This window comes from Zootoca vivipara, chromosome 3 (assembly GCF_963506605.1).
Source record: "Zootoca vivipara chromosome 3, rZooViv1.1, whole genome shotgun sequence".
NCBI lineage: Eukaryota > Metazoa > Chordata > Lepidosauria > Squamata > Lacertidae > Zootoca > Zootoca vivipara.
Window position 1 is genome coordinate 5,926,219 of NC_083278.1, and position 27,700 is coordinate 5,953,918.

The following is a 27,700-nucleotide window of genomic DNA, read 5'->3' on the forward strand; positions in this document are numbered from 1 at the left end:
TTCCTGGCCAAATCACTGACACATGGCTATGGTGGTATGCTTGGTGCTAAAGTAAACTTTCTGACTACAGACGCACTGGAGGCGCTTAATTTCACACCAGAAAGTTTTGCTGAAAGTATAGTAAATGACAAGGGTTGTAGGCTGTTGAGGATTTAGCAAAAAGACATGGCAGCAAGGTAACGATGGGCGGTATTGATTTACTGGAGTGAAATATTGACCAGAAGCTGACTGCGGCATATGTTGTCCGTGCGCTGAGGAATCCCACACTGATCAGTGCAGCCATCTGTAAACACAACCACTTAGAATTAGTTACTAGCTGGCTTTTTATATTTGCAAATCGGTGAGAGAGAAATGAAGGATTGGTGCCTTAACATTTAAGAGATATTTAAAGAATTGGCTCTTGCATTCATTTTAGGCTGTCCGTTCATTTTATCCTAAGACCCAAAAGGAGTAGCCTCTGCAGCACAACAGCCCTCTAGCAGTAAAAAAAATAACACAAGATCAGGATAAGAAATTAAGAACAGCATCCTTTGTGTTTATCAGATGCTTTACATCCTAATGGAATGTCACCTGTTTCAAATTAGTCCTATAGAAGGAAAATATGCCAGGACCTCAGCATCTCATAGAATAGCAATATATACACCACATGCTTCCTCTATGAGCCCATGTATTGTAAGATCTGAGAGTCTTACAGTATACAGGCTCATCATTATGTTAGTCCCCAGTATGTATATGGCTGGGGAACCCCTACCAGATGGGTGGGGTATAAATATTTATTTATTTATTATTAATTTTAATATTATTTCTTGTTAATACAATAAGCTTTCATACCAATGACTCTATCAACTGAAAAACAGAGGAATGGCTCAATGTCTGAAACTCAAATGGATCACAAACTATAAAGGGAGGAAACCACACACAAACAGCCCAGTGCTTTGGCATTTCCCCAATATTTTGACAATAATTTTCAATCTGTAGGGACAAAAATCAATGTCTGAGTCAAAGGAGCACTGTGATCCTATTGCTCTTTAAAATACAAAAATACTCTGCTCACAACAACACAGACCCACACCAAGCTTTTCTGCATTTGAAGTCCTGTTGAAGTTCTGCATCTCTTGAGAGGTTTTAGGAACCCAGGAGACTATGCCCAAGTACCTAACAGATGATGGGGGTAATTGCTGGAGAATGGTACACAGAATGAACATGCTCAGAATAAAGGAAAGCCCATTAGACGAGTTGTGGAACTGGCTCCAGGCTATGGTGCAGGAAGTGCCAAATGGTTCTGGGCCGTAATGCCCCCAGCCTAGCAGAGGCAACATGGCCCAGAGGGCTGCATACAGCCAGATGAAGGCAATAGAAACATGGATGACTTTTCCGTTGATTGTATTGCCTAGGAAAAGAAAAGAAAAGGTAGACTCTAGACACCAACACTATTTGAATAACCTAGAAATCTGCCAGGCAATCATCCCTGTAGCTCTGTTGTCCAGCTCTCCTGGCTTTCAGGCTTCCCAGGTTCTATTTGGAGATGGCAAGGACTGAGCATGGCATCTTCTGCAGGCTCTGTAAGTCATGACCCTTTGCTTGGGCTGTGGAAACATTATGTACAAGAATAATTCCTTGAGTTATGGCTATATAGAACACACTCGCCTCGTGTGATACCTTTGTGTGTATTGCCTGACAACATTCATAAGCCTCCTTAAAGTGTTCTCAGGGAAGCTTAGGACATTTCCATTGGTCACCAGATGTGGTTAACTATCTTTGGCTAATAGCAGAGGTACACAGCCAGTGGAAACAAGAACAGTGTTTTTCACACCAGCAACACAGTGCCAACTCCTACATGGTACAGTGGTACCTTCTGGAGGCCCGTTCTTAACCTGAAACTGTTCTTAACCTGAAGCACCTCTTCAGTAAAGCAAGATGAGCGCCGCAACCCCAGAGTTGTCCGCGACTGGACCTAACGGTCAGGGGTACCTTTACCTTTTACTTAGGTAAAGGGACCCCTGACCATTAGGTCCAGTCGTGACCAACTCTGGGGTTGCGCGCTCATCTCGTATTATTGGCCGAGGGAGCCGGCGTACACTTCCAGGTCATGTGGCCAGCATGACAAAACCGCTTCTGGTGAACCAGAGCAGCACATGGAAACGCCGTTTACCTTCCTGCTGTAGCGGTCCCTATTTATCTACTTGCACTTTGAGGTGCTTTCAAACTGCTAGGTTGGCAGGAGCTGGGACCGAGCAACGGGAGCTCACCCCGTCGCAGGGATTCGAACCCCCGACCTTCTGACCAGCAAGCCCTAGGCTCTGTGGTTTAACCCACAGCGCCACCTGCTTACACACATATATATACATACACCTTAACCTTGATGGAAGGAATGTATTTTTTGCCATCTTTTCAGGGCAAAGTCTTCCCATTATAGCTTTCAAAAACTAGCTTATGACCACAATATCTAGTGATGGCTTTGATAGGTGAGAGGACCATTGCAACCACCACAGATAAAAGCTTTCATATGACCTTTTCAGTCTCTGCACTCATTCCACAAGTCTGTGCCAACTCATCGAACAGAAATTCAGACACCATTAAGAGAATGCGTGAAGGGATCCATGTAGGATACTTGCGCCTCAGCATGCCTCATGGTCATGCCCCTGTCCACAAACTTTGCTGCACACAGAAATCCTTCACCCACTAGCTGTTACCATTAAAAAATATGTGCATTCATCCCAACCTGCTTATGAGCTTTAGCTGACTTTAATCTGCAACCTGCTTCCAAACAGCCTATTCTGCATGCCTTGACACCCCACCCCCAAAGACCCTAACCTTAACCCTCCATTATGAAAGCAGAAGCCCTTGTACAAGGCTTTTGTTGATATGGTTTATTAGGTGAATGGTGCCCATTTTATTTCAGGTACTATGCACACTGTCTATACATCTAGATACACATATACATACATACTGTACACATGGGCATTGCATCTGAAACTTAGTCTGGAGAAGTCTGTTGGGAACAGATCAGTCAGTTGTATGACTTGTATTCAATCGGCCTGTGAAACCAAACTGCGGATGATCTGGTGTTAACTTTGGAAAACCCCAGTGAAAGTGTTGCAGAAGCATTAGAAGAAATTGATAGGTTTGGACAGTTGGCTGGATTTAAGTTGAACAGAGGAAAAACAAAAATGATGGTTAAGAATGAAATTAAGGAGGTTTTGACAGGATGGTTACAATATCATCAGGTGAATGATGTATTGATGAAAGACAAGAAATTAGGATTTGAAAGTAAAAGGTCCAAATTTCAAACAGAATTGTTGGGAGGCAGAGTAAAGTTATGGTCAAAAATGTATAATTTGCTGCTTGAATGGTGTACAAAAGATGAGTTGACAAAAGAGGTGATGATAAGATGGGCAGGAGATTTTGGGTATAATATTAATTATGATGCGTGGTTGAAATTATGGAATGAAACATTGAAATTTACTGCATGTACCGCATTGAAAGAAAATGTTATGAAAATGATGTACAGATGGTATTTAACACCAGTTAAATTAGCAAAAATGTATAGAACAGGTAGTATAAAGTGCTGGAAATGCCAAGAGAAAGATGGTGACTTCTATCACATGTGGTGGACATGTGAAAAGGTTAAAAAAAATATTGGGAACAAATATATAATGAGTTGAAAAAGATTTTAGATATCTTTCCCAAAAAACCTGAAGCTTTTTTATTGGGTATAATGGGAGGGGAAATAGCTAAAGAAGATCAGAGACTTTTTATGTATGCTACAACCGCGGCAAGAACTTTATCGGCCCAAAAATGGAAACTACAGGATTTACTGACAGTTGAGGAGTGGAGGACGAAGATGATGGACTATGCAGAACTAGCTAAGTTGACCCACGGGATCCGCTATCAGGGAGAAGCAAAGTTCCAAAAAGAGTGGAGTAAATTCGTGGAATATATTGAGAGGAACTGTAGAAGTCTAAGGACATTGGCAGGACTAAAATAAATCCTACGAATTGACTTTGGATAAGTAGGTAAAAGAAACTGCACGATAAGGCCGGTAAAACAAATCCGAAAGACGGGAGGGAGGGGAGTCGATTTTTCTTTTTTTTTCCTTTTCTGTTTTTGTAGTGGTTAGTGGGTGTGTTTGTTAAATGTTTAATTTGTGTGTTTATGTGAAAACTAATAAAAATTATATATATAAAAAGGTTTATAATAATAATAATAATTTATTATTTATACCTCCTTCCCCCTCCTTTGATAGGGCCTGAGACTCTTAATCTCAAGGTTGTGGGTTTGAGCCCGACGTTGGGCAAACATTTCCTGCACTGCAGGGGTTAGGCTAGATGACCCTCATGGTCCCTTCCAACTCTACAGTTCCCTGGTTCTGCGTACACATTTGTTGCATGCATGTGTTATGCTTTTTAGACGCTCGTGTAAAACACTTTGCCTGGGCACACTTAAAAAAAAAGTGTGCAAGAAGGCAATCAGAGAACTGTGCTTTTTTTGCTTCAAAACAGTGCTTGATAATATCTCTTGACTATGTAGCTTGCAAGTACAGTATATTCCTGCGTATAAGACTACTTTTTAACCCAGGAAAATCTTCTCAAAAGTCGGGGGTCGTCTTATATGCTGGGTCGTATTTCTTATACGGCGAGTATATCCCAAACTCTATATTTTAACTGGAAAAGTTGTGGGTCGTCTTATACGCCCAGTCGTCTTATACGCCGGAATATACATATTGCTTTTTCTAGACTCCTGTGTCAAAGCCAAGGCATGCTTTGAAGAATGGATTTCCTATTTTCTTATGACCTTGCCCCTCTAAAAATAATCCACCTTTTAAGACTTTTCTGGTCTACCCCTGGATTTGTCAGAGGTTTGGCTAATAAAAACCCCTTCTACTTCTGTTCTTGCTGTGCTTGATTTGCTCTTTAGCTAGTCCTTGAAGGGAACTGTTGAAAAGCTACCTGGTGTAATTGAAGCCTGTGCATAAATAAGCCTGTGTCATTTCTGCTCTGGACCGTGTTGAGACCTGAGAAACCCCTTCTGCCTGATCTTGCACAAAGGATTAGGTGGTAGCGGCTACCTTGAGTTGGACTCCCAGGCTAAAATGTTTTGGACTCCTCTCCTCTTGTTTACTAAGTTCTATATGATAACTCCTGGTAGTTTATCGAGTTAAATAATCCCTATACTGTAGTATGACCTGGTCCACACATAGCAAATGATCTCCATTTTCTTTCCCAGCTGATCTTCCCTTTGCAGCTTGGTGGGTGTCTTGGGTGGGGTAGCCAAGCAAACCATGGCTCAGAAAGGATGCTGCTCATGGGGTAGCCATGGCTCAGAAAGGTGCTGCACTGGCACATAACACCTGGCCATGGGAAAAACAAATCAAACATGACTTCAGGTTGGCTTGGCTTCCATGTAACATTAAGTCAAAGAGGTGCAAGCATGCTGGTGGTACCTGGAAAAGAGTGGCCACTTTGCTCCTCTTCCCTCTGCTGTTGCACCAGTGGGAGATAAACCATGGTTTGGCTTAATGTTACACCGGAATTGGCCTGGTGGTTTGTTTCACTGCAAACAAACTGCAAGCTGTAACGCAGCGCTGCAACTTCCACTCTTGCCAGTTCATTGATCGTGAGCTGCGTCTTCTTGCCAGGGTTAGGAATGCTGATCCATTACCATCCTTCCTGTGCACAGATCTGAGAGCCAGTAATGTGGTATTTTTTCCAACCTATGCAAATTAGGGCAATCTTCGTAGGACAATTTGCACCATAAGACTTGCTGGTGCCGTAGTCGGGGTGGGAAGCTTTGGCAATCCAGATGCTGACGAAACACATCTCCCATCAAGCCTAGCCAGCTTAGCTAAATAGGAACTTCTGGTGGGCCAGAGGTTCCCCACCCCAGCCCTAGAGAGTGATCTAATTTAGTGTGTCTATTTTACTAGCTTTTAATAAGCAAAACTGAATGGTGAAATTGCGAAGTTTGCCTAGTGCAATATTTGCTGTTTGCATCCATTCATTGTCAGTAATGAACTTGTGAATTCGAAACCTTTCCATGGGGAAAAATTAAGCACTAGACATCTGAAGGGCTGTCCTTTTGTGTTAGCTGTCCTTTTGTTCATGGGCTACTTTCAATCTCAAAATATATCCAGAAGGTGCTGTGTAGCTTCTTCATTTTTCTTTGTTCCCCCTTCCCCAAGGCCCCCGTAGCTGTCACATGGGCATTTTCCTGCCTCTGTCCGTTTGCTTGTGTGAGGCTGACTATAATGAGCTTTAAAAAGGCAGAAAAGTCCTTGCAAATAATGAGGCATTTCGCAGTACTTACAAACACCAACGGGGTGTGTGTGGCACTGTGGGTTAAACCACACGAGCCTAGGGCTTGCCGATCAGAAGGTTGGCGGTTTGAATCCCGCGAAGGGGTGAGCTCCCGTTGCTCAGTCCCTGCTCCTGCCAACCTAGCAGTTCGAAAGCACGTCAAAGTGCAAGTAGAAAAATAAGTACCGCTCTGGTTCGCCAGAAGCGGCTTAGTCATGTTGGCCATATGACCTGGGAGCTGTCTGCAGACAAACGCTGGCTCCTTCAACCAGTAAAGCGAGATTAGTGCCTCAACCCCAGTCGTCCGCAACTGGACTAAATGGTCAGGGGTCCCTTTACCTTTACCCTTTACCAACACCAACACGTGGCAAACGTGAATAAAGCTAGCTCTCCCCTTTCTTGAGAGCAGTGTCCTGTTCCTCATACCACAAACCCAAGCATGCTCACTAGGAACTAATTTCCACTGGGGTCAGAAAACCTTGCTCCAAAGTAGAGCTATTTAGGAGGCTCAGGCCCACAGGTGCACTTTTGTGAGCAGAAGGCCTCTTTCGGACCTAGTGAAATATTCTTGCGTGAGAAAAGACAAAAAGGCAGTGTGTCTATATATGTATTTATTTAAGGAATAATTTTGTCTGTATAATTCTAAGCACCATATCATGGGTTCATCTGGGCACCTCAGGAGACCTGCCAAGTGTCCCTATTTTCCAGGGACAGCCCCTGTTTTACAGAAGCCATTGTGACACCTCCCCCTGCTGGCTCAATGGTCACCAGAGTGCAAAAAGGCCTGGCGAGCTCCTACGGTTGGATCATTTCGCGTTTGTTACAGGAAGAAGGTAGACATGTAAGTAGGATGTCTCTCAGCATCTGCATTCTGTGATGATAGTGAATTCCTCTTGAGCTCAGAGGCATTAGAGAGTACAAGCTGTGAGACCCATTTCTCTTTCTTTTCTGGACTTTCAAGGCTGAGAGGAGTTCTTCGCCTAGGAAGAAGAAACAAAGTTTTCCCCATCCCAGAGTCCTCCCCCTCGCCCACCACCTCCCCCTCCGCCTTACCCCGCCAAACCGTTCCAGAAAATTTTACCCATTAACCTTTAAATTAAAATCCTGTCTCAGTGCGTTTTTATCATCGGGGGGTGGGGGCGCCAAGGCCTTGATGCACAACTGAATTGTGATGATAGTGCACTTAGATTCGTGAATGCCAAAACCAGTTTGGGGGTGTGGTTAAGGAGAGTACTAACTGTGAGCCCCATTTCTCACATTTTGCTTTTTCTTTTCCAGGATTTCCAGGATACGACGCATTCTTCGTTTTCGGAGAAACAAAGTTCCCCCCCTGCCCCAGTCCTCCCCCACCACATCCCCCTCCCCCACCCACTCCACCTTACCCCGCCATTCCCTCTTTGAAAAATCCCAAAAGGTAAGACCCTGCAGGTTTCTTAGGAAAGGTCTCTGTCTGAGGCCTATTTTGAGGTTTAGATGAATAATCTTATGGCATGTGGCTCTTTGTTTCCCTGTAGGCTCCTAATTCCTCCCCCCCCCCCATGAGACAGAAGAGCAAAGATGAAGGTCATGTCTATTTCCATGTATATGTTCAGTGTATATAAGAAAGTCTCTCTAACTGCCAGCCTTCTCTTCTTTTCCTTTCATCATCATCGAAGATTTAGGGTCAGCTGATTTAGGGTCAGCTGATTTAGGGTCAGCAACCTTTTTCATCCCTCAGACCATGTGGTCTCTGTCTGAGGCCTATTTTGAGGTTTAGATACCAGTTTGGGGATGTGGATCAGGAGAGTACTAACTGTGAGCCCCATTTCTCACATTTTCCTTTTCCTTTTCGAGGTTTCCAGGATCAGAAGAGTGTTTCGTCTCAGACGAAATAATGTTTCCCCCTCGCCCACACACCCCCGCCTTACCCCGCCATACCCTCTTCCACAAGACCCAAAAGGTAAGACTTCAGCCAGTCCCTAAGGTTTCTTAGGAAAGGTCTCTGTCTGAGGCCTATTTTGAGGTTTAGATAAATAATCTTATGGCATGTGGCTCTTTGTTTCCCTGTAGGCTCCTAATTCCTCCCCCCCCCATGAGACAGAAGAGCAAAGATGAAGGTCATATCTATTTCCATGTATATGTTCAGTGTATATAAGAAAGTCTCTCTAACTGCTAGCCTTCTCTTCTTTTCCTTTCAGAAGAGCTCATCGTTGAAGATCTAGAGGAGGGGTCAGCAACTTTTTTCATACCTCAGACCATATGGTCTCTGTCTGAGGCCTATTTTGAGGTTTAGATAATCTCATCGCATGTGGCCCTTTGTTTCCCTGTAGAGCTGCCCCTCTGATGGAGAACAAAAGGAAGCATGAAGGTAATGCTTATTTCCATGTCCATGTTCAGAAACTTTCTGCTGTGGTCCAACAGCTTGAGAAGAAAATAAGAGCTCCACCACGGAATGAACCTCGCCATTTCCCCAGTGAGCGTGTCTCTTTCTTTGGGGCACAAGGGAGAACACTGGCCCAACTGCAGCATGCTCTGGGATACAGCACTCATGGCAAGGCAACCTTCTGAGAAACAGCTGCTTTTCGGTGAGCAGTGCAGGCTGTTGTGAGCTTCACCTTACAGCTTGGAGTGTCCTGGGCGGGAAAGCATAAAAAAACAAAAGCAAGTCATACAAGGGGACTTACTTCTGAGTTAACCCCCTTTCATGCTTTACATGTGCATGCTACACCTTTACATTCTTTCCCCAAAAGAATTCTGGGCCCTGTAGTTTACTCCTCACAGAGTTGCCAGACCCAGCAACACTTAAGGAACTGCAGTGCCCAGAATTCTTTAAAGAAAGACTGTGCCTCAGGGGTTGGACTAGATGACCCCAAGGCCCCTTCTAACTCTACAATTATATGATTCTGTCAATGCACATGGAACCATGTATTGGTGTGTGCTGAAAGTTAGCCACACTTTGGTTCTGTTGAAATCAGTTAGTCACAGCTAGCTAAGTCCCATTAAATTATGAAAGTGTGGCTAATTTACAGCACAAGCCGATGCATGTCTACTCAGAAGTAAGCCCTGTTGACTTCAATGGGGGGTTACTCTCAAATAAGTGGGTATAGGATTGTGGATTCATATCAACAAGGAGCAACTTTTGATTTAACTGTCTCACCTGCTATGGACTATTTAATGCAAAGAAAAGTGACTAACAGTATAAACCTAATGATGTCTACTCAGAAATAAGTCCTTGTGAATTCCATGGGGCTTACTCCCAAGTAAATGGACGGAGAAATACTTACATACTTAAGAATGGCAGGTAAAATGAAGAGAAGAATCTCTGAACAATTGCTACCACTAATATTCGGTAGCATCCAGCACAATCCTATATACAGTGGTACCTCTAGTTGCATACGGGATCCATTGGCCAAATTGACTGGGAAGTTAAGGGAACAAAGAGATCAAAAATCACAAAAAGAGTGGAGCAAATTTGTGGAATATCTGGAAACATATTGTAAAACTATAAAGACACTAACAGGTTTGAAATAATACCTACAACAGTAAATATAGAGTTATACATAGAATATGGACAAGGAAGGAAACTTATGGAAATAAGGGAAAAAGAAAAGTGCAAGATTTAAGACAAGTTGTAAAACCAAATGTGAAGTGAAAGGGAAGTTGGGTTCGGCAGAACTAAAATTGGGTATGAAGGTAGGGGGGAGTGGGATTATATAGATAATTGTTTGGTGATGGTTTGTATATTTTATTTGGTATAATTTGTATTTCATAAATATATTGTTATGCTTATATCTGAGAAATTAATAAAAATCATTTGGAAAAACAACAACAGTATAAACCTAATGATGTCTACTCAGAACTAAGTCCTTGTGAATTCCATGGGGCTTACTCCCAAGTAAATGGACGGAGAAATAATTACATGTAAGAATGGCAGGTAAAATGAAGAGAAGAATCTCAGAATAATTGCTACCGCTAATATTGTAGTAGCATCCAGCACAATCCTATACAGTATACAGTGGTACCTCTAGTTGCATATGGGATCCGTTCCGGAGCCCCGTTCGCAACCTGAAAGGTCCGCAACCTGAAGCGCCGAATCTGCGCATGCACGCGCTTCTGGGGATGCAGAATAAATCAAGTAAATAAATAACTAATTGACTAATTCTGCCACAGATAGCTTAGTTCTGCATCCCCCACAGCATAAATCCGAGCAGGACTAGGGGGTGCAAGCATTGTGCCCCTCCCCTCTTGCCTGGAGGAATGAAGACCCCACCTGCCCCCCCCCAAGCAGCGCTGGAGAAGGGAGGGAGGGATCCAGCCGTTGGTGGGGGCCGTTAGTAGCAGAACAGACCCCTCCCTCCCTCCCCCCTTGCCGCGGAAGGGGGGGGCAAGCATTGTGCCCCTACCCTCTTGCCTGGAGGAATGAAGACCCCACCTGCCCCCCCCCAAGCAGCGCTGGAGAAGGGAGGGAGGGATCCAGCCGTTGGTGGGGGCCGTTAGTAGCAGAACAGACCCCTCCCTCCCTCCCCCCTTGCCGCGGAAGGGGGGAGCAAGCATTGTGCCCCTCCCCTCTTGCCTGGAGGAATGAAGACCCCACCTGCCCCCCCCAAAGGCAGCGCTGGAGGGGGGGAGGGGAGGGAGGGATCCAGCCGTTGGTGGGGGCCGTTAGTAGCAGAACAGACCCCTCCCTCCCTCCCCCCTTGCCGCGGAAGGGGGGAGCAAGCATTGTGCCCCTCCCCTCTTGCCTGGAGGAATGAAGACCCCACCTGCCCCCCCCAAAGGCAGCGCTGGAGGGGGGGGAGGGGAGGGAGGGACCCAGCCGTTGGTGGGGGCCGTTAGGAGCAGAACAGACCCCTCCCTCCCTCCGCCCTGGACCCCAAAGGGACCCGGGCACCTTCTGGAGGGTCTTGTCCCCGGTCTCTCCCCTGGGGCCCCTCCGGCTCACCTTCCTCCGAGAGAGGAGCGCGGACGAGAGGAGGGGGGACCAAGGGGCGGAGAGAGCCGAGCAGCCCGCCCCCACCGCGCATGCGCGCTGCCTCGGACGGAGGAGGCGGGACCAAGGGCTTTCCAACGCCTCTCCGAAGCCCATCGGGAGCCCGTTTCTCCCGCGGAAAGAAGGCCGGGAATGGGGAAAACTACAATGCCCAGAATTCTTTGAGGCAAAGAATGTAAAAAGACAGGGTGAAGGCAGCCTATTCACACGGTTCCCTTTTCACACTTACTGTCCTAAAAGATTAAAATTATCCCTACCACCTAGACTGTCTATTTTCTCCTTCTATCCTGAAAAATCATATTAAAAGCCTTGGGCAGCAGGAAGGGAAACTTATAAAATCATTTTAAAATACAGAAAAGTTCCCCCCCCCCATTTGTAATCAAGCACCAGAGCGGAAGCAGGCTCTTGCACTGAACGTCCCTCGGTATATATAACCAGGGTGCAATGTAAAGCAATGCGGAAAGCGTCTGTCAACCTGCCCTGATTTATTGTCATCCCCCCCATTTCCTCCAGTTTCTCTCTCTCTCTCTCTCTCTCTCTCTCTCTCTCTCTCTCTCTCTCTCTCTCACTCTCACTCTCACTCTCTCTCTCTCTCCCTCTCTCCCTCTCTCCCTCTCTCCCTCTCATCTATCTCTATGGTGGAAGGAGGAGACCTGTCCTTCCCTGTTTGTTCTCCCAAGCACGGCTGAGTGTGTGGTCCCTGCCCTAAGAGGCACGATTCCTTTTCAGGACTCCTGTAATAAGATGCAGAATCGGAGTGAGGGTCGGAGGCTCTGACACTTTTAATCCACCAAACCTCTGCTGTTGAAAAAGTTATGAAAGGCTATTGAGAATTGAGCTCTTAGACTTAACACAACTGCTTAAATTTGTGAAAATCTCAGGTGTCTAAATAAATGGTGGAAACTTACCAGTAGCTCCCTTCTATCGTCTGACGTTGGTTGAAAGCACATCGTGTTGTGTTGTTTATTAAGAGATGGATACGAAATACTAATGAGTTTTATCTTCACAAGTGATGGACCCTTGGCAGCTCTGAGCGAGGATAACCTTTCCAGACCCTTTATTTCCCTGGCAGATACTTTGGGTAGAAACTCCCTTACGCAAACTAGAATCATATGGCTTTACCTGTAAGCAGTTCAAAAGCATGTCAAAGTGAAAGTAGATAAGTGGGACGCAGGTGGCGCTGTGGATTAAACCACTGAGACAAGGGCTTGCCAATCAGAAGGTTGGCAGTTCGAATCCCCACGATGGGGTGAGCTCCCGTTGCTCTGTCCCAGGTCCTGCCAACCTAGCACTTTGGAAGCACATCAAAGTGCAAGTAGATAAATAGGTAGGTAGGCAGGAAGGTAAAGCCGTTCCGTGCGCTGCTCTGGTTCGCCAGAAGCGGCTTTGTCATGCTGGCCACACGACCCGGAAAACTGTCTGCGGACAAACTGCGGCTCCCTCGGCCAGTAAAGTGAGATGAGCGCCGCAACCCCAGAGTCATCTGCGACTGGACCTAATGGTCAGGGGTCCCTTTACCTTTACCTATAACCAACAGGCATTTTTGAACAGGCACAGCATATGCCACCTGGCAATCCCAGCAGATAGGAGAGGCTTGTTGCTGCCCATCAGCTGTCGTCGTCTTCTTCTTCTTCTTCTTCTTCGGCGATCACTCGTAGCCGAGTAAGATTGTCTTCCATAAACACAGTTTTAATAATGAGACCGTAAGAGACTGTGGAGCTCAATTCTGGATCCGCACGTCCTTCCACAGTGGGGACATTGGTTTCCGGGAGTTGATCCCGGTGTGGATTTGCCAAGCATGCCTTCCTCTTAGCACGTTTCTCCGAGTGTCTTCAAAGCCCATGACACCTTTGGTAAAGGCTGTTCTCCAACTGGAGCGTTCGCAGGCCAGTGTTTCCCAGTTGTTGGTGTTTATACTACATTTTAAAAGATATGCCTTGAGACAGTTTTAAACCTCTTTTGTTGACCACCAGCATTATGCTTTCCATTTTTAAGTTCGGACTAGAGTAGTTGCTTTGGAAGACGACGATCAGGCATCCACAAAACATGACCAGTTCAACGTAGTTGATGTTGAAGAATCATTGCTTCAACACTGGTGATCTTTGCTTATGACAGGCTGCAATTCCTCAAGTACTTGAGGAAACTGGCCACACCTGGCTGGCACCAGGGTAGCATGAGAACATGAGAATCATAGAATTTTAGAGCTGGAAGGGACCCTTAGGATCATCTAGTCCAACCCCCCTGCAATGCAGAAATATATGGCTGTCCCATATGGGGATCAAACCTGCCACGGGGGCAATTGTATTTGTTAAGAGGCTGGGGGAAAGGGAACAGTTCTTCCTAAGGATCAGAATAAATGTGGCTGAAATTGCGTCCTTGAAAGCACCATCCTGGATTTGGAAAATTGATACCAGGAGCCATGTGTGTAAACAGGATTTATTGTGGGGCAGGCTTTATTTGGGGGGTAAGGGCAGAGCCGAGTTATCTGTGACACAATTGGTCAGTTAGTTAAGTATTTTTATTGATTTACTTGATTTAGAGGGGGCAGCTCCCCCCCCCCCGCCTCCCTGGCTACGCCCCTGCCAGGAGCCTGGCACATCATCTTTGGTGTGGTGATGCTTTCAAGAAAGCAATCCCAAATATTCAGTTTCTTTGGTTTTATGAACTTTTATCGACTTCCAAGCTATATAATGTGTTAAAGAAAGCAATAATATTTTGCTATCATCATAATAGCTTCTATGGGTAAATTTGAGTGAAACCAACTGTTCTGGCTTGCCCAAGGAGAAGATTTAAAGGTCTATCAGCTTTGAAGACAGGAGCCTGGGATCGTTTTAGCAACACCATAGCTGTGTAGTAAAAAAACAAGTAGGGAGTGCCTACTTTTATTTTTTCCTCCCTTTCATTCAATTCCAGAAGTCTGAAAATTACCATGCCAGCGTTGAAATAAATGTCTGCCCTGATCCGTTGTGGCTGGTGCCATGCGGCAGAGCTGCACCCCTAAAATGGGTGCTGCCGCAGCTTTCCTAAAGGGAGCAGCGGTGAGATGAGGGCTGGGTGTGGACCCGGGTGGAAGAGCTGGATTGGCTCCACCTGTGTGTCGGCACAGCCCCAACCTCACTGCAGGAATGTGGGTGTCATGGCGGATGAGCACCATGCCTCTTCCTGGTTCACATATTTGCAGCCCTCACCCTCTAACACAGGGAATAGTCACAAGTTTCATTCCCTACTGGCTGGGCCCTTGCACCTATGCAAATCCATTGGCTCTCGCTGGTCAGGAAAGACCTACCTTAGAGCATCGGGACATGATATTGAAGTGGTGTGCTTAACATTTAAAGTTTTGTTATGTTTTTGTATATGTTGGAAACTGTCCAGAGTGGCTGGGACAACCCAGTCATCATCATCATCATCATCATCATCATCATAATAATAATAATAATGGAATAAGACCTTCCTATTTGCATGGGAGAAATGTTGGCTGGTATGGGACAGGTATAGGAGAGAGCTTAGTGCTCAGTAGGTGCAGGAACAACGTCAGCTGGAATCCAAAGGAGGAGGCACGTCATGCACATTTATAAAAAGTGGAACATGGAAGAAAACCATGTGAGAAAACTTAGTGGCGTCACTTAAGAGCAGCACTGCTTGTGGCTGCTGGTTTTCTCAGGGCATCACGAGGGTCATTGTGACATCTCCGTTGGGGCTCTAGAAGTCCTGGGGATCTCCTACGCTTGGATCATTCCGTGCTTGTGAGAGAAGTGAGAAACCATGTAAGTAGGATTTCTTTCAGCATATCGGATCCTCTTAATTGAGGGTCCGCGTTGCGCACAGGCTATAGGTGATCGAGGGGGGCCTTTAAAAGGCGGTGGCGCATTGTTGGGGAGATTTACCTGGCTTCACGCCGCCCAAAACCCGCCCTAGATTTAGGGGTGTGCTTTGGCCTTGCTCTGGACTTCGCTTGGTCGCCTGTTTTGGAACAGGGGCCAAGTAGGATTTTTTTCCTTTTGGCAAATTGGCACTGGCCTCTTGGTTTTCGCCTACTTCTTAGCAAGCGTCACAACTTTGTAAGGCATTGGCTTGGTGAAGTGTGGGGGAGGTGAGGTGCGGCCATCACCTGCCCCTCCAGGTACCAAGGGTATTCCAGTAAAGGAATCCGCGGTTCCAGATCTTGTCCGAAGTCTGCTTGGGAGGCAGAAGTGTTTACATCCGGGTTCTGCGGCGTCAGGTGCGCAGAAGCGATCTGTGCAGATCGTGCGTGTGCAGAAGCGCTTTATTGGCGCTTCGCGCATGCGGAGAGCATGTCTTCGGCAAGCGAATGCCTCGGTTTGCGACTGCCTCCGTGGAACGGATTGCGGTCGTAAACCGAGGTTCCACTGTATAGTTATTGCCAAAGCCTTAGCCAATACCACTCACATTGCTGTAATCAATAAAGTTGTGGCCTAAATTTTGCCCATTAACCTTTAAACTGAAATCCTGTCTCAGTGCGTTTTTATTATTCGGGTGTGTGTGTGTGTGTGGTGCCCCAAGGAGAGTACTAACTGTGAGCCCCATTTCTCACATTTTGCTTTTTGTTTTCTAGGCTTTCCAGGCTGAGGCGAGCCCTTCGCCTGTCTCGAAAAAACAAAGTTTCCCCCATCCCAATGTCCTCTCCCTCGCCCACCACCTGCCCCTCCACCTGTGCCTTACCCTGTGGACCCCTGTTCAAAAAAACCAAAAAGGTAAGACCCTGCAGCCAGTCCCTAAGCTTTCTTAGGAAAGGTCTCTGTCTGAGGCCTATTTTGAGGTTTAAGAAAATAATCTTATTGCATGTTTCCCTCTAGGCCCCAAATTCCTCCTCCCCTCCAGTGGAGATGAAAACCAGAAGATATGAAGGTAATGTTTATTTCCATGTCTACACTGAGAAAGTCTCTCTCCCTCTCCCCCCCTCTTTGTGTGTATGTGTGTGTTTGTGTGTGTAAGAAAGTCTAACCCCACCTTCTCTTCTTTTCCTTTCAGAACAACTCATCCTGGAAGATCTGGAGGAGGACGGGTCAGTAACCTTTTTCATCCCTCAGACCATGTGGTGGGCCGGACTATATTTGGGGGGAGGGTGAATGAATTCCTATACCCCACAAATAACCCAGAGATGCATTTCAAATAAAAGGACACATTTTACTCATGGAAAAACACGCTGATTCCCGGGCCAGATTGAGAAGGCGATTGGGCTGCATCCTGCCCACGGGCCTTAGGTTGCCTACCCCTGACTTGGAGGAAGTGCAGTAAGAGACTGGGCGGCAACAACTTAAGGCAGAGCCGGGGGGCCCTATAGAATTATGCTGCAAACAGTTCTGGGCTGTTGTAAAGTTTTGCTTCTGTGCCTTTCTTTCCTTGAAGGTGAAAGCTTGCAGAGATGAGGACTTCCGGTTTTACCGCAGCCACGATCGGCCACGCTCCGGAGGGGAGGGGAGAAGGTCAGTCCGATTGAGGAACAACAAGAGGAGAAGGAAGATGAAGTAGACCCAAGCAGTTCGGAGGACGATGAGGGAGAAGAAGAAGAAGAAGAAGAAGAAGAAGAAGAAGAAGAAGAAGAAGAAGAGGAGGAGGAGGAGGATGGAGTTGGAGAAGAACATCTGGATGAAGAAGGGACTGCCAAAGAACAGGGGGAAATATAAGAAGTAAGAATGCACTAAGAGATAAAGTTGTAGAATAGATGAGGGAAAAGTGAGGGAGGGGGAAATCTATTTTTTAGCTTCAACTAAGAGTAAGATGGTAATAACTCCCCATATATATGTATATATTATATTCTTAAGAGTTGGAAGCCAGCTGTTCTTTTGCCAAAGACAAACAGAAGCATTTCCAAAGTACAAAGTTTTTTAGAGGGAGAGATATTTTTTTATAATTAAATTTTGAATAAAGTTTTCCAATAAAGTATATTTGAAACAAGATGAAACTCAAATTATTCTCATGGAATGTGAATTGGTTAAATGATATATAAAAAAAGAAACAAGGTGGGTCACATATTGAAAAAGTTAAATTTAGACATAATTTGTTTGCAAGAGACCCACGTTAATAAGAGACATGAAAGGATATTGGTTAACCCAAGTTTGGGTAAAGAATTTATTGCAGCAGTCAGATGATAAAAAGAAAAGGGGAGTTGTAATTTACATAAAGGAGAAATGGGAACCTAAAATGATATGGAAAGATAAAGAAGGGAGGGTGATAATAGTGGAAATCATAATTGGGGGGGGGGAATGGATGATAATAGGAATATATGCACCAAACGGAAGTAAAGTGAGTTTTTTTCATAAAATAGAGGGGGAAAATGTTGGAACATATGGATAAACAAATAGTGGTAATGGGGGATTTCAATGGAATAACCAATCCAGAGCTGGACAAATCAAATAGCAAAGGGAAAAAGAAAGGAAACAAATTACCCAAAAACTTTTTTGATATGACAGAAAATTTGGAATTGATCGATACATGGAGATTTAAGCATCCAGTCGATAAGGAATTTACATTTTATTCAGCACAATATAAGACCGCAAGTAGAATTGATGGAATTTGGGTATCAAAAAACATAAGTACTAGAATTGGAAAAGTGGAAATTTTACCAAAAACAATATCAGATCATAATTCAGTAATGACATTAATAGAAGATCAAGAAATAGAAAAAAATAAAAGATGGAGAATGAATGTTTTTTTTGTTAAAGAAGGAAAAGGTGTTAGAGGGTGCAAAAAAATTAATGAAAGAATTTTTCGAGATAAATTGTAATGGAGAGGTGAATTTGCGAACGGTATGGGAGGCCGGAAAGGCCGTAGCCAGAGGTTATTTTATTAAACAAAACAAAATAGAGAGGGTAAGACGGGAAGAACAAAAAACTAAATTATTGGAGGAGATTAAAAGAAAAGAAATTTTTTTATACAAATCAGGAAAAAAAGAAGTAAACCAAGAGATCAAAATTTTGAAAATAGAATATGAAAAATTGATTGAGGAAGAAAAATTATAGACCAATATCATTATTGAACTGTGATTACAAATTATATGCCGGGGTATTAGCGAATAGAATAAATTTAATTTTGAATGGGATAATAAATGAAAATCAAGCAGGCTTTGTTAAAGGGAGACAAACAAAAGATAACATCAGAAATATAATAAACATTCTAGAATATTTGGAAAGTGATAGTAGTAAAAGTACCGCACTGTTATCAGTCGATGCGGAGAAAGCATTCGTCAACATATCATGGCGGTTTTTAGAAATTGTGCTAGGGGAATTAGAATTGGGAGATAAATTGACAAAGGCAATTGGAAATATATACAAAAATCAAAAAGCAAGGATAGTGATCAATGGGAAACTCACGGAAGAAATAAAAATATTTAAAGGAACCAGGCAGGGATGCCCTTTGTCCCCAATTTTGTTTATAATCATTTTGGAAACATTAATGAACAGTATTAGAGGAGACGAGAAAATTGAGGGAATAAGAATTGGGAAAAACAGATACAAGGCACGAGCATTTGCTGATGATGTGATCATCACAACGGAAAACCCAATAGAATGTGTACCCAGGGCAATAGAAAAAATCAGAGAATTTGGAAAATTGGCGGGCTTTAAAATAAATTGCAAAAAGAGTGGATTATTACTAAAAAATCTAGGAAAAAAGAAAAAAATTAAGCTGCAGGAATTGACAGGGATAGAAATAAAGAAGAAAATAAAATATTTGGGTATAACCATGACAGCAAAAAGTATTGATCTATTCCAAGAAAATTATGAGAAGACCTGGAAAGAAATTAAAAGAAAATTAGAAATGTGGACCAAATTAAAATTATCAATGTTAGGGAGAATTTCGGTTATTAAAATGAACATTTTACCCAAATTAATGTATTTATTTCAAAATTTACCAATTCTAGGAGGGGGAAAATATTTTAAAGATTGGCGGAGAGAAATAATGAAATTCATATGGAATGGGAAAAGAGCTAGAATTAAATATAAAATTATGATAGATTCCAAAGAAAGAGGAGGATTTGGTCTACCAAATTTAGAAATGTATCATGATGCGGCAGGGCTGGTTTGGATAAAGGAATGGATGAAGTTAGAAAACAATTTACTATTGGATTTGGAAGGCGCTGGATTGGGATCAGGATGGCACTTCTACATGTTAAAAGATAAAATGAAAGATCACAATATATTTTTGAGTAACATAATAAGGAAATCGTTATATAGGATATGGAAGAAATATCAGAGAATATTGGAACATAAAACGCCATGGTGGGTGTCGCCATTTGAAATAATATCAGTCAGAAAAAGAAACACGGAAGTAAGATGGCCAACATATAAAGAATTATTATTTGAAGAAACGGGAGGAGAATGGAAATTAAAAGAATATGATAAGATCAAAAAATTTTGTAATGTGTGGCTACAATATTTTCAAATTAGACAACGCTTTCAATTGGATAAAAAGGTGGGATTCGAAAGGGAAATGTCTAAATGTGGAAAAATTTTGTTAGAAGGGAGGGGAAAATACATTAAAATTATATATGAATTATTATTAGAGTGGGAAACCAAGGATGAAATGACGAAGGATACAATGATTAGGTGGGCCAAAGATTTTGGGAGGGATATCACAATTGATAGATGGGAAAATTTGTGGAGGCGGGATTTGAAATGTGTTTCAAATTATGATTTAAAAGAAAAAATTTTTAAAGGTCCAATATAGATGGTATTTGACACCCACCAAGGTAGCTAAAATGTACAAAGGAGCAAGCAATGCATGTTGGAGATGCCTAAAGGAACCGGGAACCCAATTACATATCTGGTGGCAATGTGAGAAAATAAAAAAGTTTTGGGATGATGTATATAACGAACTGAAAAAAATCTTAAAATACCCCTTTAAAAAAGATGCAGAAATGTTTATATTGGGATTGTTAAGCAATGAGATAAAGGAAAAGGATAGGTGTTTAGTTATGCACGCAACAGCGGCCGGCAGACTACTTGTCGCAATCAATTGGAAAAGTGAAAAAATACCAAAAAAGGAAGACTGGATAGAAAAGATAATAACATACCAAAATTTATCAATCAAAGCGGGCAGGCAAAAAGGTATAAAAGAAAGCAGTTTGGGGAAAAATTGGGGACCGCTAAAACAATATCAAAAAAGACAGATTGAAAAAACAAACCTTTTGGCAGATATATAAAAGACACAAAATTAAAAGATATCCAGGGAAATTCAGAAAAATAGGCGTGTGTATATAATTGGCAAAGAACAATAATAGACCAAGGTATAAGGTGACTGGAAGTCTTTTTTTTAATATAGGGGAGGGGGGAGGGATAGGGGATCTATTGAGAATTGGGATCTTTTCTTTTTTGTCTTAATTGATGTTTAAGATATAATTTAGAATGAATGATCAATTATTTTTTTATATATGTGATTTAAATATGATTTCAACTTGATTTATTATGATTTGATTTAGTTTGATATTATTTGAAGAATGCATGAGTTGTGTTTATTTTGTGTTATGTCGATTTTGTGTTATTTTGATTTTGTGTTATGTTGATTTTGTATGTGTTTTTAAATGAAATAAAGTCTATATTTCTAAAAAAAGAAGAAGAAAGCTTGCAGAGATGAAGCTGTAGCCGCTCCCTTCTGCGCCACCGATCAGCACCGTGCCATGCGCCGCAAGCTGCCCCAGAGCCGCTCACAGCCGCACGCTGCCAGCCTCTCCGTGCTGCACCGCACCCTGCCGTGTGCCGCAAGCCGTGCCGTTCCGCGCTCCAAAGCGGAATTTTCTGGTTTTGCCTTATGCTTGCTTAGAAAGTGGGAAACCATCTGCAATATTATTACATATGTATGTAAAATTTATCAAAGAATCTTAAATGAAATGAGTAAATTTTAAAATTTTGCATCTAAGACTGCATTATATCTGAAATAAACTTTGTATCTTTTAAAATGCAAATTAAAATTGAAAATAAATCTTATTGACACTGAACAGAGAGATGGTGAAATTATGTCCTGCTCTTTCGTACTGTTTGTTCACATGCCACTTGCCCTTTCGCTCCAGTCTCGTTCCCCTAGCTTTGTTTGCTTGTCAGATTGACAAAAATCCTTTTCCTACCCCTGGTAGGAAAAATCTACCCTTTTCTTTTCCTGCTCAATAGCCTCTGTAGAGTCTGAAGCTGGTGGCCTCATGGGAGATATGGGCAATTTCCAGTTCTGTGGCCTCACAAATCCTTTACTGAGATGACATGCACAAAACGGGTAGACTGGTAGAGCAGCCCTTTTATTAAAAGTCCATTTTCGTAAGGTTCTAGGAGTATTGAAGGGGGAGGTGTTAACAGCCCATTAAGCAAAGGTCTTTTCTTATACTTCAAGACGCCTGTGCCTCTTGAGACTCCATCATTGACACCTGAGCTCAGCATCACATACAGTCCAACAAAAGCACAAAAACAAATGCCAAGTTCACTAACATTACAATCTCTTTTAACTGCATAACTACCTCCTCTGCCAGCTATGAATATAGCAAATTCTCATGTAGTCCATGTGCTCAAAATTCCTTGAGAGGCCTCATTTCTTGCTGGCAGGTCTTTTTAAATAAAGAACAGAGACCTCGGAATTCATCATAGGGATCCTGAAAGCAGTTTATTATAAACCTCATAGGAATTCCTGCCCTTGCAGTGTTTCCCTGGGAGATTTCATGATCTGGACTTTGGAGCAACGTTTTCAAATAAGAAAGACTTCTGCAGCTGCAGCTGATGGATTTGGAACTTCTCCACTGCCTGTCTTTCTGAATGAAGAAACGTGTGCGTTATCCCTTCCTGGCCAAATCACTGACACATGGCTATGGTGGGATGCTTGGTGCTAAAGTAAACTTTCTGACTACAGACGCACTGGAGGCGCTTTATTTCACGTCAGAAAGTTTTGCTGAAAGTATAGTAAATGACAAGGGTTGTAGGCTGTTGAGGATTTAGCAAAAAGACATGGCAGCAAGGTAACGATGGGCGGTATTGATTCACTGGAGTGAAATATTGACCAGAAGCTGACTGCGGCATATGGTGTCCATGCGCTGAGGAATCCCACACTGTAAAAACAACCACTTATAATTAGTTACTAGCTGGCTTTTTATATTTTCTCCTTTTCTATCTGTTATTTCAAATTGGTGAGAGAAATGAAGGATTAGTGCCTTAACATTTAAGAGATTTTTTAAAGAATTGGCTCTTGCATTCATTTTAGGCTGTCCGTTCATTTTATCCTAAGACCCAAAAGAAGAAAATATGCCAGGACCTCAGCATCTCATAGAATAGCAATATAGACACCACATGCTTCCTCTATGAGCCCATGTATTGTAAGATCTGAGAGTCTCACAATATACAGGCACATCATTAAGTTAGTCCCCAGTATGTATGTGGCTGGGGAAACCCTACCAGATTGGTGGGGTATAAATATTTATTTACTTCTTATTAATTTTAATATTTCTTGTTAATACAATAAACTTTCATACCAATGAATCTAACAACTGAAAAACAGAGGAATAGCTCAATGTCTGAAACTCAAATGGAGGCAACCACACACAAACAGCCCAGTCCAGAGTATCCATAAGTGCTTTGTTATTTCCCCAATATTTTGACAATAATTTTCAATTTGTAGGGACAAAAATCAATGTCTGAGTCAAAGGAGCACTGTGATCCTATTGCTCTTTAAAATACAAAAATACTCTGCTCACAACAACACAGACCCACACCATGCTTTTCAGCATTTGAAGTCCTGTTGAAGTTCTGCATCTCTTGAGAGGTTTTAGGAACCCACCGGACTATATCCAAGTTGTGGAACTGGCTCCAGGCTATGGTGCAGGAAGTGCCAAATGGTTCTGGGCCGTAATGCCCCCAGCCTAAGAGGCAACATGGCCCAGAGGGCTGCATACAGCCAGATTAAGTCAATAGAAACATGGATGAATTTTCAGTTGATTGTATTACCTAGGACAGTGATGGGCAACCTTTTGAGATTGGTGTGTCAAAATTCGCCAAAAAACAGAGCATAACTCGGGTGGTGTGTCACTTCGAGGAAAAAACCCATAATTTTGCGATATTTATAGTTTAAATAACAAAATTGTATAATTGTAATATATAACTGTATTTAATAAACCAAAAAACTAATTATTAACCTAACCTAACCAAAAAACCCTTATTTACCACAAAGTGCCCAGAGTTGTTGAGCTTTTTGGGGGGAGCTGCTGACCAAAGGTTTGGAGGGTTTTTGGGGGGGTGCAAAAATGTTTTGCTTTTGGGGGGGATGCCCCAAAGCTGCTGCACTTTTTTAGGGGGAAAGAGAACAGAAATAAATGACGAATAATACCTTCGCTGGAACTAACACGTAACACCAACATAGTCTGCCAAAGCGCCAAAAAAACCAGCGCAGAACGGGTTAAAAAATGAGCGCTGTTACACCCAATCATAGTCTGCCAAAGCGTCAGAAAAAACAGCACAGAAAGGGTTAAAAACCAATCTCTGGCTACCAGCAGCAACAACAACAACAAAGGATCCGGGTTTTAACAGCGGAGACAAGCTGTAGCGGAGACAAGCTGTAGGAGGAGTTGGAGAACAAATGGGGGGGGGGGGAAACAACAACAACAGCGCAAATGGGCCGATGGGGCGCGTGCCAGCAGTGAGGGCTCTGCATGTCACGTCTGACACGCGTGTCATAGGTTCGCCATCACTGACCTAGGAAAAGAAAAGAACGTAGACTCTACACACCAACACTATTTGAATAACCTAGAAATCTGCCAGGCAATTATCCTTGTAGCTCTGTTGTCCAGCTCTCCTGGCTTTCAGGCTTCCCAGGTTCTATTTGGAGATGGCAAAGACCAAGCATGGCATCATCTGCATGCTCTGTAAGTCATGACCCTTTGCTTGGGCTGTGGACACATTATGTACAAGAATAATTCCTTGAGTTATGGCTATATAGAACACACTCGCCTCGTGTGATACCTTTGTGTGTATTGCCTGACAACATTCATAAGCCTCCTTAAAGCATTCTCAGGGAAGCTTAGGACATTTCCATTGGTCACCAGATGTGGTTAACTCTCTTTGGCTAATAGCAGAGGTACACAGCCAGTGGAAACAAGAACAGTGTTTTTCACACCAGCAACACAGTTGGAACTCCTACATGGTATTATGCGTTTCAATTTACAGCCCAAAACATATTTATGGCCAGACTATATCCGTCCTTATTGTTTACTGCAGTAATGCTGAATATATCTTATCTATAAACTCACACAAAGGGTCTATAAAATATTATGCCCTTGGCCTCAACATGAAGTCTAAAGCTTTGAAACTGTTTCACCTTTGCCACCCTCCGGCGCTTTGTTACTCACTACACTGTATTGGACTTTGAAGAGTGGGTTACAAGAAAGCGGATTACAGCCATCACAGACAAGGTCATCATGCTGGCGACACCAAACAGGAAACCCATCAGGGCATAATAAATGCAAGTTGCATCGCCCCCCAGCCAGGCATGGTTCCAGGCAGAAGCAATAGCCAGGGGATACATGCTGGTGGCCATTCCAAGATTGGTTATGGCCAAATTAACCGTCAGGAGCTCAGGTGACCTGAGATGGAAGGAGCTGTCAGAACTGTCAGGATGCCTGAAAGGAGGAGGAGGAGGAGGAGGAGGAGAGGAGGAGGAGGAGGAGGAGGAGGAAGAAGAAAGCAGTGTGGTTTACAGGCATTCATAATCAGTCAACAAACCAGTGTGGTTCATCAGCCTGCAAGATGCAAAACTTCATGACCCACAGCCAATGAATACTATATTGCTCAAGGTTTAGAAGCTATAGTAGTCTTCTTTTTTAAAGAGAAGTAGGTATTTTATTCACAGGCCTTTCTCCACAATAGGTAATGTGTTACCCAAAGTAAAATGAAACAGCTTGTGAATTTATATCAGTAGATTTATGACTGAAGGACAGGTAAGGGTCAGATCAAAAGTGGATTCTATTTCAGCCACAAATCAGTCTCTTTCTAGCATCTAGTCTTGATACCTGTGGTATGTTATCTTCAACAAGTTATTTTCTTGACATTCTAAAAGGTGAATTGAAATGTGCATACAAAAGAAAATGGTGGGGTTGCCTGACATTCCCAAGAATAGGTATCCCTCGAGTAGTAAGAAGTGGGGAGGGAGCGAAGGCTGTCCAGTCCTGACACCCTTGTTGGTGCAAATTCTGTGCTCAATCGCAGATTTTCAGACAAGACTAAATGGATGGAAGTGATCGTGAATATGGTTCTGGACACTCCCAAGCTTGCGATTCTGCAGGTGCTAAAACTTTTTGGACTCCTCTCCCTCTTGTTTACTAAGTTCTATATGATAACTCCTGGTAGTTTATGGAGTTAATAATCCCTATACTGTAGTATGACCTGGTCCACACATAACAAATGATCTCCATTTTCTTTCCCAGCTGATCTTCCCTTTGCAGCTTGGTGGGTGTCTTGGGTGGGGTAGCCAAGCAAACCATGGCTCAGAAAGGATGCTGCTCATGGGGCAGCCATGGCTCAGAAAGGTGCTGCGCTGGCACATAACACCTGGCCACGGGAAAAACAAATCAAACATGACTTCAGGTTGGCTTGGCTTGCATGTAACATTAAGCCAAAGAGGTGCAAGCATGCTGGTGGTACCTGGAAAAGAGTGGCCACTTTGCTCCTCTTCCCTCTGCTGTTGCACCAGTGGGAGTTAAACCATGGTTTGGCTTAATGTTACACCTGAATTGGCCTGGTGGTTTGTTTCACTGCAAACAAACTGCAAGCTGTAACGCAGCTCTCCAACTTCCATTCTTGCCAGTTCCATTATTGTGAGCTGCGTCTTCTTGCCAGGGTTAGGAATGATGATCCATTACCATCCTTCCTGTTGCACAGATCTGAGAGCCAGTAATGTGGAATTTTTTCCTACCTATGCAAATTAGGGCAATCTTCGTAGGACAATGTGCACCATAAGACTTGCTGGTGCCGTAGTCGGGGTGGGAAGCTTTGGCAATCCAGATGCTGACGAAACACATCTCCCATCAAGCCTAGCCAGCTTGGCTAAATAGGAATTTCTGGTGGGCCAGAGGTTCCCCACCCCACCCCTAGAGAGTGATCTAATTTAGTGTGTCTATTTTACTAGCTTTTAATAAGCAAAACTGAATGGTGAAATTGCTAAGCTTGCCTAGTGCAATATTTGCTGTTTGCATCCATTCATTGTCACTAATGAACTTGTGAAATCGAAACCTTTCCATGGGGAAAAATTAAGCACTAGACATCACTGCTGAAGGGCAGTGTTAGCTGTCCTTTTGTTCATGGGCTACTTTCAATCTCAAAATATATCCAGAAAGTGCTGTGTAGCTTCTTCACTTTTTCTTTGTTCCCCCTTCTCTAAGGCCCCCGTAGCTGCCACATGGGCATTTTCCTGCCTCTGTCCTTTTGCTTGTGTGCATAGCTGCCAAGTTATCCCTTTTTTAAAGGGAAATTCCCTTATGCTGAATAGGCTTCCTCTTGAGAAAAGGGAAAACTTGGCAGCTATGCTTGTGTGAGGCTGACTACAGTGAGCTTTAAAAAGGCAGAAAAGTCCTTGCAAATAATGAGGCATTTAGCAGTACTTTCAAACACCAACGGGATGTGTGTGGCGCTGTGGGTTAAACCACACGAGCCTAGGGCTTGCCGATCAGAAGGTTGGCGGTTCAAATCCCGCGACAGGGTGAGCTCCCGTTGCTCAGTCCCAGCTCCTGCCAACCTAGCAGTTCGAAAGCACGTCAAAGTGCAAGTAGATAAATAAGTACCGCTCTGGTGGGAAGGTAAATGGCGTTTCCGTTTGCTGCTCTAGTTCGCCAGAAGCGGCTAATTTATGATCGGCATATGACCTGGGAGCTGTCCGCGGACAAACGCTAGCTCCCTCGACCAGTAAAGCGAGATGAGCGCCGCAACCCCAGAATCGTCTGCGACTGGACTGGTCTGGGGTCCCTTTACCTTTACCCTTTACCAACACCAACATGTGGCAAACGTGAATAAAGCTAGCTCTCCCCTTTCTGGAGAGCAGTGTCCTGTTCCTCATACCACAAACCCAAGCGTGCTCACTAGGAACTAATTTCCACTGGGGTCAGAAAACCTTGCTCCAAAGTAGAGCTATTTAGGAGGCTCAGGCCCACAGGTGCACTTTTGTGAGCAGAAGGCCTCTTTCGGACTTAGTGAAAGATTCTTGCGTGAGAAAAGACAAAAAGGCAGTGTGTCTATATATATATATGTATTTATTTAAGGAATAAGTTGGTCTGTATAATTCTAAGCACCATATCATGGGTTTCCTGGTGGTCTCCCATCTGGGCACCTCAGGAGACCTGCCAAGTGTCCCTATTTTCCAGGGACAGCCCCTGTTTTACAGAAGCCATTGTGACACCTCCCTCTGCTGGCTCAATGGACACCAGAGTGCAAAAAGGCCTGGCGAGCTCCTACGGTTGGATCAT

The 27,700-nt window shown here is 43.5% G+C and overlaps 1 long non-coding RNA gene and 1 pseudogene across 1 annotated transcript; both read right to left on the reverse strand.

Moving 5' to 3' along the window:
* LOC118078937 (opsin-5-like) lies at window positions 1–27,700 on the reverse strand (annotated as a pseudogene).
* On the reverse strand, window positions 7,674–11,321 carry LOC118078938 (uncharacterized). The gene is made up of 3 exons (XR_009557280.1): window positions 11,218–11,321; window positions 9,560–9,693; window positions 7,674–8,908 (listed from the first exon to the last, which is right to left on the reverse strand). It is a non-coding gene; the product is annotated as an uncharacterized LOC118078938 (long non-coding RNA).